Source organism: Sinohyriopsis cumingii, unplaced genomic scaffold (genome assembly GCF_028554795.1).
Source record: "Sinohyriopsis cumingii isolate HCF-2022 unplaced genomic scaffold, ASM2855479v2 utg000160l, whole genome shotgun sequence".
Classification (NCBI taxonomy): domain Eukaryota; kingdom Metazoa; phylum Mollusca; class Bivalvia; order Unionida; family Unionidae; genus Sinohyriopsis; species Sinohyriopsis cumingii.
In genome coordinates, this window is record NW_028315873.1 from 11488577 (window position 1) to 11503133 (window position 14557).

Here is a 14557-nt window from a genome sequence, read left to right on the forward strand (position 1 = left end):
TGAGAATTTAAGCGATGGTTAAATTTCATACTACCTTGTACAATTTGCATTTTACAGCAATTAGCAAATTACCAGTGATCGGCTAACATCTTTCGTTAAAAATAGCTTTTCAAGTTCATCAAAGCTGGAGAAATCTTAGACATTTTAAAATGTCACAATGTTAAGGTAACAAAGGAAAGTAAAACATTAGTTGCATTTTTCTTCGAAACACGACAAGAAATGCGTCAGTTGACCATTTTTTGTTTCATTGCTTCTCTTTATGAGGGGTGTGACGCTGTTTATGAGATCTTGCGTTCATAATAACAACTTTTATTTGTTAATATGGAAAGCAGGCTAATTTATTTGATTATTTGTTCTTTAAATCTGGTATTTCATAATTTTGCATTTTCAAATTCAAGCTGAGAATAATGACGACTGTGATTTGTTTTATATTCGGCTATAGCAACCTTTTAAAGCTAAATTATTGCTCGCAAATTTGTTTTAGGAGGTACCTCTGAAATGTTTGCCTGGGCTAGAAGTAATGACCAGACAGACAGACAGACAGAGGTTATGATTGTATAAGAACGGAATAATCGTTTCAAGATAACCAGTAAAGCTCATTAGTTCCTACACGAATTTAATTACAACCACGATATGCAAGGGTTGCTTCTTAATGGGACATATTCAGGGACATTAAATTATGCTTAATAGGCGAAACTCCTGGAACAACCTTAGTGAGAAATTATACAATGTGTTACAGAGGACGAGCCGGTAGTGCTCGTAAAGCCATGATATTCACAAGTATATTGGGGATGTGTTTAACCCACGTCACACATACACACACACACACACACACATGCACAGACGCTTACACAAGTACACGCACACACACACACTCGCAAACACACATAAGCAACGGACATTTGCTTTTCTATTCATTTATCTTGCAGACCAAGAAGATGTATACAAATTTGATTTTATTTCTGATTCCCATTTAAGTTACGATTATTTAGAAGCATTGTCCCCCACACCGTATTATTCCTATCGCAACTCCATCCGAACACGAATCCCATTTTATAATTTTTATTAAGGTTAATGTTGTATTTTATTTTTTTGGATTCATATGCAATTTCATCAGAGACCTGGAAAAACAGTAATCAGTACAGATCCCACGCATTGATACAGAGGCTTAGATATATCACATCTTATATACAACAAGGAGAATTTATTTAGCCGTTTTTATTTGATTTTGCTTTGTTTTGTTTCGCTCTTCTTACCATTGCTTTTTGTTTTGCTTTGTTTTATTTTGTTCCTATCAATACAAGTTATATATGAGAATAAATCTGGTTATATTCATCTCCGCTATTAACTGAATAAAGAATATATGATCTGATTAACTGTATAAAGGTGGCGGTGTCCGATTAACTGAATAAAGGTGGTTTAGTCTGATTAACTAGTAAAGATGGGATATTCTACAGTTAATAGTTTTCTTTTCTTGTCTAATTCTTTTTTAAGTGTATACAAATTACATTGTCCATATCAATTGTATCGGTAATAACTTAGTGCCTTTAATTTATTTCTTGGAAAAGCATGTGGCCTTGCTTGAACGGTACTTGGTGGCATCGGTATAGGTGTGTACGTGTGTGTACGGTATTTGTTTTTAGCGGTAATAACATTGGTAAAGTATGGGACAGTGTGCGTACGATATTTGCTTTAGCGGAAACAGCATTGGTAAAGTATGGGACAGTGTGCATACGGTATTTGCTTTTAGCGGAAATAGCATTGGTAAAGTATTGGACAGTGTGCGTACGGTAGTTGGTTTTAGCGGAAATAGCATTGGTAATGTATGGGACAGTGTGTGTACGGTATTTGGTTTAGCGGTAATAGCATTGGTAATGCATGGGACAGTGTGTGTACGAAATTTAGTTTTTAGCGGTAACATTGGTAAAGTATGGAACATTATGTGTACGGTATTTAGTTTTTAGCGGTAACATTGGTCAAGTATGGGACCGTGTGTGTACGGTATTTAGCTGCATGCCTTGACAGAAGGTATACATCTTGGTTTAAATTAGTGAGTCTAATTTCTTCAGGGTCTGCAACATAATTGGAAAATGTAATACATATTTACTTCTTCAGGCAAATATAAACTTTAGAAATTTTTGACTACGGTAAATATTTGTCTTTGCCACCATCATGTTGATATTGTTTATGTACAGAACGTTATTAGCATGTTACAAAATATCGGTGCGATGGGTATGAGAATAAAGCTATACTCAAAGGCATTCAATGGGTACCTCTGACCTTATGTTCCACTCTCCCACTTCTTAATACAAAGATGACTGGACCATGCGACATTGTCTAACTCTAGGCGACTGCGTGGACACAGTGCCGGACCTTGTACTTGTTGATGGTGACGAGATTGTATAACAATCCCTGACCATGCGCGCATGAGTTGATAACTTATCGCATGAGCGTGTACATGTACACAGTGACATGACTGTGTGACTGTTGACTTTTCATTCATAATACGTAAGCAACTTTGTGCATGTGCGTGTACATAACGACGGACTATACCACACTGTCTGTCTGAACCTGCATTACGATGTGTTCGTATCGTAGTGGATGTGATTTACACGTGAATGGTGAGGAGGTAATGAGGTATTACTTGATTATGTACGAGCGCTTTACACTTTATTCATGTACATATGCATAGTGACTGAACATGCAACTATGCTCGACCTTACAGTAATGCATCGGTACCCTGGTGCATATAACTGTAAATGTGAACGGCAACAGGGCAATATGCCAATGCATGACCTTGCATGTGTCCGTGTGCATAGTAACAGAGCAATGTGATGATGCATGTATACATTGGTACCTTGATGGTTATGCATGTACATGTGCACAGTAACAGGGCAACGTGACAATACATGAGTGTGTCGGTACCTTGGTGCATATACGTGTACATATGCACAGTAACAGGGCAATAGTACGATGCCTGACCCTGTAAGCACACAAATGTTCTCTTTAGTGAATATGCGTGTACATGTACATGAAAGCGAAAGAAACTGAAAAAGGCCCCAAACCCACAACAAAGGATCAAATTGAAAAATAACGTTAAGCTGATAAAAACGAATTAAACCCATGAAAAACTGAAAAAAATGGAGCTACACTCTTTAAAACGAATAAAACTGAAAAATATTGACGTTAACCCCATCAAAACTAAAGTAAAAGCTATGGGGCATATCTTCCAAGTATGATATTATAGTTTACATCAAGATGTTTGGCATTATGATATACCTGAAAAGTACAGTATTATAGTACACATGCACAATAGAGTATTTTATTTTATTTCCTACCAGTGAATTCCTCGATTTTCTAATTAAAATAATATTGATATTTCACTACAGTGAAAAAATAACAATACTTTTTCACTACAGGAACTACTTTTTTGGGTCAGAACATACTTACCTCCCTTTGATTTTCTGTCAGTGAACTACTTTTAACTTATATACATGTCATTGTCATTATTAATAATCCCTGTCTGTTATCATTGAACCTGATTTTAGTTAGTCTGGAAATAGCACTTAATTTTTATCACTCTGATTGGAACTAATTTTGTGCGCAGGTACACGTAGCACAGCATAGCATGTACGGTAAACAGCTGACATTACCGTAAGAAATCTGCTAATTTACTGTGTCACAAACTTTAGGTAGCCAACTTAATGTGAGCAAAAAATAAAAAGAATATTTGCTTGAAACGAGTGAATAACGGATACATTTCATCTCGTGGGTGAAAAACTCTAGTATTTTCACTCGTGGCTTCACCATTCGTGAAAATAGTGAGTTTTTCATCCACTCGATGAAATATATCCGTTATTCGCTCGTTTCAAGCAAATATCCTCTATATAGTATACCTAAAGGAGTATAGTATTATCGTATACCTAAAAAGTAGAGTATTATAGTACACCTAAAATGTATTGTGTTACCTGTAAAAAGTACAGTATTATAGTTTACCTAAACTATATAGTATTATCTTATACTGTAAACGGTATAGTACTATAGTATACCTAAAATAGTACAGTATTATAGTGCACCTAAAATGTATAGTGTTACCTGTAAAAAGTACAGTACTATGGTATACCTAAAAAGTATAGTATTATTGTATACCTGAAATGTATGGCATTATCGTATGCCTGAAAAACTGTATAGTATTATAGTACACCTAAAACGTACAGTATTATTTTATACCTAAAACGTATAGTATTATCAGATACCTAAAGCGTATAATATTATAGCATACCTTAAAACGTATAGTATTATCAGATACCTAAAGCGTATAATATTATAGCATACCTTAAAACGTACAGTATTATTTTATACCTAAAACGTATAGTATTATCAGATACCTAAAACGTATAGTATTATCAGATACCTAAAGCGTATAATATTATAGCATACCTTAAAACGTACAGTATTGTAGTATACCTAACAACTTACAATATTATTTACATACAATATACTTCGAGTCTTATAGTATACATAAACGTTACAGTTTTACAGTACGCCTATAAGTCTTAGAAACTACGCACCTGGTGTATTTGACATGGCTTAACAATTTACCTAGCTCATCAAGAATAGTTGCACCTGTCTGAAAGTGTCACCAGTTTTCTCTTGTCATCTTCTTCCTGTAGTTGATTATAAAGTTATTTTATAATTCGCTCAGTTCAAACATTTAAAACAGTGAGTTATTTACTATGTATACGGCCTTCGTACTGACCCAAATATGAACACAATTAATGCAATAAAATGTGAAAAATGTCAGTTAGGGTTATTCTTGTTTTATTTTTGTAAAATTAAACAGGAGAAAACAACGGGATCTATTCAGACTGCTAGAGTTTTCGAACAAAATATTGAGGCCACACGGTATGGAAAAATGGAAACCAGTCTGGAAATGGGTGAACATAAAATAGAGTATATATGTGTTAGGCTGACCAGGATTGGTTCATAATGTAAGTTATGTTGTAGGAAAAATCTTGTGAGAGCTTATCCAGTTGTAAGTGAATATAAATAGAGACATTGTTTTATTGGTGAAATTTCAGTCTTTTCAAGCACGTGCAGGTCCAGAAAATGTTACGGCTCATATCCTTTCCTTTACACAAAATCTGACATCCAGGTTTCATCTATACTGATAAATATAGGTTTGATGATAAGCACTAACACATATTAAGTTACTGAATTATTAATATCATGGTGTTTACATAGGGTTACTAAGGGAACTGAATTAGTACAGTGAGTCCTGGAGCAGAAACGGATGTTTAAAATCCGCGTACATCGCTGGTACATACGCACAAGCTGCGAATGATATGCGGACAGAGTTTGAGCGTCTGCGACAGTTTCTTCATACGCTGTGGTCGTTTGGTTCCTTTTATTTAACTACCAAATAAAACATAATCTATACAAAGATTTGCTGTGCCGTGACAAATAATTCGCATTAACAATCTATTGAAACCGGAAGTTATCATCCACGGGACCATAAATTTCACATTGCAAGAAATAAAATTAAGTTGATGGTTGAAAGGTCACTACAATCATAGAAATGAGTCGGTATGAAATTTCTGTAACTTCTTTGAAGAACAAATAAGAGAAAATTGCCTTCTGCTGAAAGTGTTTGATCTGTGAAAATTTTCAGGTATTTCAGCACTTTGCACAATCAAAACAAATCATTTTCAAATGAGTAAACACACACACACACACACACACACACATATATATGGATTAAGCAAAAAGCTATGAATATCTAGATAAATAAATAAAAGAGAGAGAAATGTTATTTTTGTTATTAAAAAATATCAAAATATTGAAACAAGATGATAATGATTATCCTTGGAAACAGGGTGGATATACGTAGACCTTATACATGTAAAATATTTAATGCAGTATATTCGATAGTGGTCCTTTTCCTAGGCAATGGGAGAGAAATCGTATCTATATCCAAGTCCAGTGACGCCTGTATTACAAGAAGTTATAAAGGTAGTACATTTGCTTTTCACAATTGTTTGCCAGTATTTTTAAATGAAAGACTGTTGAACTGGTGGACACAAAATGACAAACAATCGGATGGATTATTCCTGTTTCAAGAAAAGAATGGGAATTACTGACGCTGTGTTTGGTTTGCCTTGCTTGATTCATAAGTATTTAAGTCAAAGTAAAATGCTTCATTCAGTTTATGATGATTTTAAGATATTATTTGACACAATTTATGCAAATTGTTTGTGCTAGAAGAGTTTTACACAGGCTATAAATGACAAAATATTAATGTTCCTCGTTTTATGTACAGTGCAATTACGGAATATATCCTGCAGTAATAGTGATGTGGAGGAAAGTTCTAATTATCTTGGATTCCTTTTCTCTACCAATGTAAAATTCTATAAAGCTAGACAAATATTAGCTGAGAAAGCACTCATATCAATGAATATGCTTATTTGTAATTTAAAAAATAAATAAATAAACGAGCACGTTGTTTATATTTTAATGAAGGTTTGAAAGATTTTTATGTTTACGTTTCTCCAGTGTTGAATTACGCTTAAGAGGCCTGGGGTTTTCAACAGGCTGACTCCAATGATCTTGTTCAACGAAGGTTTTCAAAATATTTGCTAATTGTAAAATATATCAAACTCTGACTTTGGTATAAAAGGTGAACTTAGAAGAATCCCACTTAAATATGTACAGTTATTTTAGTTAGTAAAATATTGGTTTCGAATTAAACATTCTGCAAATATTATACTGCACTCTGATGAAGACCATTACAATTAGAAAATAAATCCAGTGTTATGAGTTGGTTTACTGTTCTAAAAAAAATAAAAGAATTTAAATTCATTTAGTTTTGCCGTAGTAGAGATACTTCCTGATTCTGTTAACTGGTTCAAGTTTATTCCAATTTTTAAACAAAGAACTATAAACTCTTTCCTAGCAGACTTGATTTGTAAGTTAAAAAACTTTTTAAAACTGTTAATATAAAAACATATAGAAACCTACTTCGGCTTCGAAGATTATTTCAAATTTTTATGTAACCATACACATCGATCAGCTCGGTCAAAACTCCAATAATCTGAGAATTGAAACTGGGAGAAATGGAAGTAATATAATCGATGAAAATGAAACATATTGTATGTTCTGTGACAACCATGGTATTAATGATGAATATCATTTTATTTTATATTTCCCGTGTATAATAGTTTGCGTGTAAATCAACCATGCATACGTTCATTTAATTGTTATCATTTAGAAATAAGAAATAAATATGTACACTGGCGAAATTTGTCTATGAAGCGTTTAAAACAAAATATAGATTTTATTTATTAAGTAATTTATTGTAGGGTTGTGTACTTTATCCATCCTCTCCTTTCTAACTCTTGACGATTACATTTTTGATTTAATGTTCAAATGTGGTACATATAACATTTCATAACCACGCAATATGTGTAATACGGAGCCTATAAGCATGTAAATGATAATGATCACAAATCTATTTGACTATAAAACAACAAAATTGTCGACTTGTATTTTGGGAGATTTTGTACTATTTTCAACTGACAAAAATTTATTCGAAATTTAGAACAAGGTAGATAAGGGTGTACTAGATTCCTAAACGATGTAAATCTTAAATATCAGCTAGTTTTTGCCCGTCCTAGTATGGGAGTGTTGAAAGAAAATTTTAAGATAAAATACAAAAGTTTTTTATTAAAAAAATTACGAACAGTTGGGAGGTGCCAGTTCAAAGAAGGTTCAAACAAAAAAATACAAAAAGTCTGTTTAAAAAAATAGGATGCCACTGCGAGTTTTGAGCTCGCGACCGCTTGTCTGGCATCAGTGACAAGCATAATGACAATGTTGGTGTTTATAATTGTCCTTGGATGGGCAGTAGCTGGTAACAAAATATTATCATAAAAAGTTCATTGGGGAAAAATATTCGTTTCATTAATAGCAGTAGGTATTGATCGGCGACATGGTTTTTGCTATACCTTTGGAGATAGGGTCAATTAAGTCACTTGGTGTGTTTAAGGAAAGTATAGAGAGAAGCGCGGTGTCATTATTGACAGGAGAATTGATGAGTGCATCAGAATTTCCACAGTACTGAGCAGCAAGATGTCAGGTTAGCACTTTCTGACATTAGACAAGAAAGAGCATAAAACGTTAAACACGAATCCTACACCTATTCCCAATCGGAAAGGGTCAGTTGTATTTCAGCACACCTGAGTGCATCTCATCATCCTCAAATCCAGTACATCGTTGTAGAAAACGAGTTGTAGATATTAGATACAGCTTTTATGCATTTATGTAAATATCACCAGCTAGATTTTGCATGACATACCTGGCTGGACACTGACAGTGGTGTCTCCGTTCAAGGGACCGGTATCTACAATACCATTTTCTGCACACTCCTTAATAATTTGTTTAGTCACAGGTCTACTCCTTGACCCTTTCCTTCTGTTGAACTTTGTTCAAATGAACTGTCGTGATGAAATCTTTCTGATGAAAATCGCCTCTTTGTCTCCATTTGCGGTTAAAGATTGGCCATTGACGTCATTTGAAACCATTTGACACTATTGTATGTCGATATTTCCTGTGGCAATAGCATTTTGTGGTAATAACTACAAAGAGACACATATTTGTATGCATAACTGTTTCCTTCTACAGTGCATTCTGAATGTTCAATCTACAAAAGCCGAAAGTGTGTTGCATTGACCAGTATGACATCATTACATATAACACTCGCCTAGAATAATAGCATCAAAGCATAGATGATTAAAAACGTTTTTTTCGTTTTTTATTTTACCTCGAAAAACGCGTTTTTTTACGTTTGTTATTTATTTTGCGTTTTTTATATTTGGTACCCCATTCTTTTTATCATCGGCCATACAGGCGGTCCTCTGACATACTCTAGATAACAAATATCGATCAATAATGAATCTATGATGCTAGCCTACGATACCTTACGTAAACATGCTACAACATAGTACTAATATAGTAGTGTAGGCCAGGCGTGGTCAGATCAGTCAGATGGTGATAACGCCATTGAGTGAAAATAAATTCAATGTTATCTGGACTACGGTTTAAAACTTTTGACATTTTTTCATATTTGTATCACTGAAACTTTACAACTGGTATGTAGCGTGTAAATAAATAAAATATTGAGTTTTGTGTTGCCTAAAAACTACTGGAACGTTTTTTTCGTTTTTTATTTCTTGAGAAAAAAGCGTTTATTACGTTTTTTATTTTAATTTTAACGTTTTAACCATCTATGCATAAAAGTAAGGCATTTACTGCGCATAAAATCTTTATTTTGGAGTATCCAGAAGTTTCCTTTGTGCAGAGTGCAAATATCTATTTGCCGTACCAACCGAACGCCCAGCAGAACGAAGGCTGATAAATTACAGATAGAATGAACCAAAAACGTGTAATGACTTACAAGCAGGAATGTTACAAAGACACACAACATGCTCAAGTCGGCAACATCCACTGACAATATCCATTGGCAATATCCATTGTCGCAACTAAGAATAAAATGAAGATAACGTCAAGAACTTGTTTTGAATTTAACACCATACTAATAAAAGCTACATACAATGCTGACCATAAAACAGAAACATGCGAGATTGTCCGAGTAATTGCATTTACCATGTGCTTCTTTTGCTAGGTTTGTAAGACTGAATATTGTATCATGTCTTTTTTGCTTTTTGTGATCACTCAGAGTAAGCAACGAATATAGAAAATCTTGAAGTAGATATGTTTTTCAGTTTAGCAATACGTAAGATTATTATTATTATTATTATTATAAATATTTTTTATATTATTGTTGAAATGAGAAACATTCATCAAGATTAATGAATGCTAGAATATACTTCTAGATCACTGAGTGTAAGAAACATGCCTCTAGATCACTGAGTGTAAGAAACATGCCTCTAGAACACTGAGTGTAAGAAACATGCCTCTAGATCATTGAGTGTAAGAAACATGCCTCTACATCACTGAGTGTAAGAAACATGCCTCTAGAACACTGAGTGTAAGAAACATGCCTCTAGATCACTGAGTGTAAGAAACATGCCTCTAGAACACTGAGTGTAAGAAACATGCCTCTAGATCACTGAATGTAAGAAACATGCCTCTAGATCACTGAGTGTAAGAAGCATGCATCCATATCACTGAGTGTAAGAAATGTGCCTCTAGATCACTGAGTGTAAGAAGCATGCATCCATATCACTGAGTGTAAGAAACATGCCTCTAGATCACTGAGTGTAAGAAACATGTATCTGGATCATTTAGTGTAAGAATTATGCCTCTAGATCACTGAGTGTAATACACATGCCTATAGAACACTGAGTAAAAGAAACATGCCTCTAGATCACTGAGTGTAAGAAACATGCCTCTAGATCACTGAGTGTAAGAAACATGTATCTAGATCATTTAGTGTAAGAATTATATCTCTAGATCACTGAGTGTAATACACATGCCTATAGAACACTGAGTAAAAGAAACATGTCTCTAGGTCAGTGAGTGTACGAAACATGCCTCGAGGTCACTGGGTGTCAGAACCGTGCCTATAGATCACTGAGTGTAAGACAAATGCCCCTAGATCACTGAATGTAATAAATAGACATATAAACTATTGACTACAACATAAACTAAAGCAATTATTGAGATAATCGGACCAGTTGTATGTAAGTCGTTAATACATATAATGTCTCACCAAAACAAGGAAAAAAATAATATAATAATCATTATACGATTATTCTAGTTTCATTATCCAACGTCCACGTGTTTGTTACAAGGTAAACAATGTTACATTGTAGGTGAGATAAGTAAAGCTTAACGAATACACTAGCATTATAAATAACACTAATATTCTCCGTTGGTCACGTTTTGTTATGTAAATTTAATTAAAGGAATACAATCTTCAACTTTTAAATTTGTAACGCGATCATCTCTCTATTTTTGACGGAACAGATGTTTTCCTATAGCACATATGTTCAAATCAGCACGGAATAAAATAAGCCGTGTGACGCTTAGACATATCTACACCTGGTTTGTATCACCTGACAATGCAATTACCCAAATTCCTTGCTAATTGTTCATGTGTCACTACTTTTATCGTGTCCGCTAGTATCTTTTTGGGCATAGCTGATTTTATGCTTTCCTATTTTACCAGTAATATTCAATATAGCAAATATTGAGGTATACGGATGGTATCACACCATCCTGACTGTATTCAGACGAAAATCCGCCATCCATCTCACTGAATTTAGACGGGGAGGTTCCCTTCACCTTACAGGTTCCTACTCTCCCTCCTTAAAATCAGGGAATATCGGTTCATTAAAAGATAAATAAAAAATTCGTATACAATAATATGGGATTTAAAAAAAATACTGTTTAGAAGCATGATACAATGATGTCCATACAATCACTAACACGCGCAGTCTGTGGATGAGAAAGGATATTAGATAAATTTATATGTATGGAATTCTAAATCAAAACCGCATTATTTATATAAAAAATGTACTCTTTTCCTTGTACCACTTTATATATATATATATATATATATATATATATATATATATATATATATATATATATATATATATATTAAAGCATGCCCTAACAAATGTATTGCCTACCCATAACATGGCTTTGATTGAGCAAAGTGTGCTGCAAATAAAAGCGTATTAACCTTTTCACAACAACATGTAAGATTCTAAACACCTGTAAATATCAAAGTACTGCCATGAACATAGGACACCTTACGCTTTATGTGACATAATTTTGAATAGATACATCGCGTTGATCGACAACAGGTAAAAACCTGATCTGCACGAACATCTTCAAGAAACATCCCTAGTGCAGAATATCCGGTTAGGCAGTGGTGTACTAAGGCTAAATGGAGACCGGGGCGATGATGAAACCCCGTCAAGCACCCCAGGACCTCAGGCGTCCCAAGACCTCTAACGCCTGGCCCACCCACCTTCATCCATTTTTACGATAAGCGTTTGCAATGCACACACACACACACACAGATAGATAGATAAATAGACAGATAGATAGATAGATAGATAGATAGAACCTTCTGGTCTAAGCTCATTCCATTTGCCCATGATATCAGATAGGCTCTGGAGCCATAACCTGACAGAATATTGAGGTCACTTCTTCCCAACTTTAACCAATCGCCCTTGATCCTACAGACTGCTGTAGCCTTGCTAGCCTATACTCGTACCATTTGTCCTTGATCTGTAGGACCACTGGTTGTGGTCGCCTTCCTATAATATACTCGTACGAATCGTCCTTGATCTTACAGGCCATGTTAGCCTTGCTAGCCTATACTCGTAACATTCGTCCTAGATCCTACAGGCCATGTTCACCTTGCTAGCCTATACTCGTACCATTCGTCCTTGATCCTACAGACCGTGTTCGCCTTGCTAGCCTATACTCGTACTATTCGTCCTTGATGCTGCAGGCCGTGTTCGCCTTGCTAGCCTATACTCGTACTAATCCTCCTTGATCCTACAGACCGTGTTAGCCTTGATAGCCTATACTCGTATCATTCGTCCTTGATCCTACAGGCCGCGTTCGCCTTGCTAGCCTATACTCGTACTAATCCTCCTTGATCCTACAGACCGTCTTAGCCTTGATAGCCTATACTCGTACCATTCGTCCTTGATCCTACAGGCCGCGTTCGCCTTGCTAGCCTATACTCGTACCATTCGTCCTTGATCCTACAGGCCGTGTTCGCCTTGCTAGTCTATACTCATATCATTCGTCCTTGATCCTACAGACCGTGTTAGCCTTGCTAGCCTATACTCGTACTAATTCTCCTTGATCCTACAGGCCGTGGTATCCTTGCTAGCCTAAACTCGTACCATTCGTCCTTGATCATAGATGCTGTTATCGCCTTGCTAGTTTACACTCGTTAGATTACTTTTCTGACGTCAGTAGTATCTTCTGTAAAGACGACGCCTCACTATATTATCATTTGGGTCATCAGGATGTAGCATGTTCCAGTCTTTCGGAGCTTGAGTGCCCCAAATCAGAAACAGCCATCAGAAAGCGAGTTTGTATCTTTCATCCCATATATTTTGGGGCAGTGATACTCATTCTACTTAAAAACAGTAAATATCAAATATTCAGGTGTTTTCACTGGGGAAAGTCTTCCTGTCCAGCATTATGAAATTCTTTTAGAAACCAGTTAAAATCAAAAGCCGATCAAAGCACTCAGTGTCTTATATTAATTCATTATATCTTCATGCAATAAACGTAAAGTCATTACATCTTCACCTAATAAGCTAACAAAAGGTTAGTTTCCTCATCACCAAAACACTGCACAGCATTGATTGGACGATTGTTTTGATGGGGGATCAATTAATAAATGATGATGAGTTACTCAGAACCAATTTTATTAAATGTTCAAAATAATTGAAAACGTTCACGCAAAAGAACCAAAACATTTCGTTTATTATACCAACACGTTATTTACATACGATAGGCATTATTGTCACACTTTATATATTGGCAAAGCTATATTGTATGTTCAAAAAATTCAATTTACATCAAGAAATAATTTTGAACCTTAAATCTTACATTGAACAGGACAAAATTCCTACGCTGTTTAAACATTGAATTACAAACAATTCAAAATTTGGGACGGTTATCGCTCTTTATAAGATAATGTTAACCAATCGAAAAACCCTTAACATTCTATATTCAACCAAAGGAAAGACGACGTCCAATGCTAATACTAATAACCTCTCAGCGTTATAGCAAATCTTACACGGAAGAATTTGACATTCAGAAAAAATTATAGTCGTTCAGCCGACAAGATTTTTTTAAATGATTAAGATGTTCAAATAGCTTGAAAAGAAGCAATCAAAATACTGTTAATTATTGCATAGCCTTGTAATGTATGTCTGTATAAATTTAGAACCTCCAAATGCAATCATAATCCATTTTTGTTAACACTGGTTTGATTGTATATATATATATATATATATATATATATATATATATATATATATATATATATATACACACAGAGCAATGTTAGTACAAAATTAAGTGGCCGAGTGGTCTAAAGCGTTCTCCGTTACGGATCACTGCCATCTCATCTCTGTCTGCGTGGGTTCGAGTCTAGAATTCGGCCAATGTAAGTATGTGAGAAAGCTTGCCGGTAGCTTCTCGTGGGTCGGTGGTTCTTTCCGGGGATTTCCCGGATTCTTCTTCCACCATTAATACTGGTCGCCATGCATAGCCTATCATGTGCTGAAGAATGACGTTAAACCCAACAACAACAACAACGAAATTAAAATCATTCAGGTTAATTCCTCACTGTCGACGCACATCTGTTACTCCTAAGTATGAATCACAAGTTAATACTTTTTATTAAATGTATTATGTCTGACTTCACTGAGGTATTAAAAAAATACTGATTTTATATGGAAGTGGTTCATTCTGCAATGAATTCATAATTTAAAGATACACGTGACTATGCGGTTATTTGTGACGATGGCTGATTCTATGAAAATATTGTTTT

At 34.9% G+C, this 14557-nt stretch overlaps 1 long non-coding RNA gene across 1 annotated transcript in view; it reads left to right on the top strand.

Annotated features, from left to right (window-relative positions):
• The window catches only part of LOC149774781 (uncharacterized), a 61361-nt gene that overhangs the window by 8490 nt on the left and 38314 nt on the right, over positions 1-14557 (top strand). The gene's annotated exons all lie outside the window — the stretch shown is intronic.